Raw genomic sequence first — 2,541 nt, forward strand, 5'->3', positions numbered from 1 at the left:
CACCGTCATGGCACTAGGAGCTTCTCTCCAGGAAGGCCCAGATCTCTTAAATTGCATTTGAGGGCTTGAGGTTTTATTTATTGACACATTGGAGACAAAAGGAATTTGCGAACGCATGTAAATGAAATGAACAGCATATTATATTTAAAAGTTGCGGTACACTGTGTTACCCAGGTGGAATATTGTTTGATCTTTTTATAAAACATATTGAATAGTGAAATTACAGTCAGTTACTTGATTTTTCTGTTACAACTGATAAATGTTTTTCCTAAGTAGCTCTTGCTAGTGACAAACTGGTTGTTTTTACAACCTGATCACCTTACCTGAGACTATTCACAATTTGAATATATTGTAATATACTGATTTACTCATTATGAATGCATTACGGAAATGCTTTGTGTCCTGGCACACAAGTTGAAGTGAGCCTGATTAACTCACTCCGTCCCGCGTGCACTCTTTCTGTAAAACACTTAACTTTTCTATTCATATCTAACAATTTTTCAGCTCTGTTAATGCAGGCATTGTTTATTTTGAAAAGGTCATTAGAGTTGTGAAGAGAAGCGGGCTGTGTAGAAATGATTTGATTGAGGTAGTGGAGGTAGCTCTGGCACCGTGAGTTATGGACACCCAACAGAGAGGAGCCTCTTCATTAGTGGAGTGATTAAAATTGATGGGAACCTATGGAGCTCCAGCTCCCCTGAACTCCCTGGAGCATAGCTCTCATTCTGCGCTCATTTATTTGGGACTTTGTGTTGATCAATAAAAGGTGCCTGCTGCTCACTACGGGGTCTGGCTGGGGAAAAAAACCCACCTAGGAAAAAGAGAAGAGACTTGTTTTGTTGTTGAAGACAAACATTACTGGGAACAATTCAGGCTTTATAAAACCACCGGGAAAATGACAGCTTTGGCTGTTGTCTCTGTGTAATTTTCTTTACAGGATGTCTATTTTAGTCGTGGTGAATTTCAGACTGACGTTTAGCAGCACACAGTCTCCAAAACATAGTCTCAAAAACTCAGTTTTATCACACTTTAACCTAAAGAAATGTGTTTTAAGAGAATAAAGATGCCATGATCCATTCGTGAAGCTTGTAAATATGTGAACAAATTAATTCAACGGTGCATTGCTTCAGTCAGGATTTATTTATGTGCGGCATTTAACTGATAGGAAATAGATTGTCAGTCAGTGTGACACTGTACCTGTGATTGCTCTGTTTATAGTTTTCATCAGGATGTGGACTATGTTTAGATTTTTTTTTTTTAAATAATCACAGCGTGAAAATCATTGCAATATTATTTTTACATTTTCTCACTCAGTCTCTGATTACATGGAACGCCTATAAATCTTGGTTGTTAGATATATCACAAGCACATGTCTAGATAGATGGTTATATCTCTTGTGGAAATAATTTACTAAAGTAAATCAGCGCTCTCTCTAGATTACAACAGCTTTACACAGAAAATGTCATATTGATTAAAGGCATGTTAATTAAAGTTTGCGCAGCCTTTGTGGACAGAGTAATGCACTTGAAACTGTAGTGGCTAAAAGGAACAGGAATTAATATCTGTGTACTGGACCAGAGCCAGATAATGGGCAGAGATGCTGAACAGAGTCCAGACTCTCTTTGTCTGTGTCCAGCTCTGCTCATTAGAGTGGTGCTGTGCAGCTCATGGCCCATCGCTCCCCACTGCTATGCAGGGCCTTGCCTAAACAAACAGAGATGATGTGAATCACATGTCAGATGATTGCAGGAAATAAGAGTTTCTGCAGAGCTCAGGGTTTTGCAACACAATATACATGTGAGGAATGACTTAAGTCCAGGCAAGATTATTTATATTTGCTGAAATGTCTTATCAGCACTGAGACTGTGTTGCACGTTAAAAACTAACAGTGTAATTGGATTAGTTTCAGTTCTTGTTGGATTCATTTTGAGTGTCTAGTAGGTAGTTAAAGCCAGTGGTTCCAAACTGGTCTAGCCACTGGGTCCAGATTTCTCTTTGGTCATTAGTTCAAGGTCCACACAGTTTAATATATTCATCGTTATACTTGCGTTTGGCCATGCTGTTTAGCTAGTTTGCTGTCTCTGTTAAGTAGCTGTCCATTGGTCCATTACTCTACAGCAGGAAATGGCACTTCAAAATAAAAGCTATGTGCCAGACATTCACTGTACTTGAAAATAAATTGTGTTTTTTACAAACTTGACATGTTCATGCGTCACTTGCAGTCCATTCAGAATGAACCTGTGACCCACTTTTGGACCACGATAAGTGACAAGAAATTGAAGTACCAAAGATATGTTCAAGTTCATTTAGAAAATAATGCGTTACATAATTTGCGAGTTTATTTTTAAACAGAGAAATGTCTCCTTCATTATTTGTTATGGTCAGAATTCTTAAAATGAAACAGAAATTTAAAAGACCCTCTTCAAACATTTTTTGTTAATGTTATGTCTTGCAGTAAAGACAAGGACTATCAGCTGTCATTAACGTGCTATCAGATTTTTGTAACCTGAAATATCAATATAGCTATAGAGCTATCTCACA

This window comes from Epinephelus fuscoguttatus, linkage group LG4 (assembly GCF_011397635.1).
Source record: "Epinephelus fuscoguttatus linkage group LG4, E.fuscoguttatus.final_Chr_v1".
NCBI lineage: Eukaryota > Metazoa > Chordata > Actinopteri > Perciformes > Serranidae > Epinephelus > Epinephelus fuscoguttatus.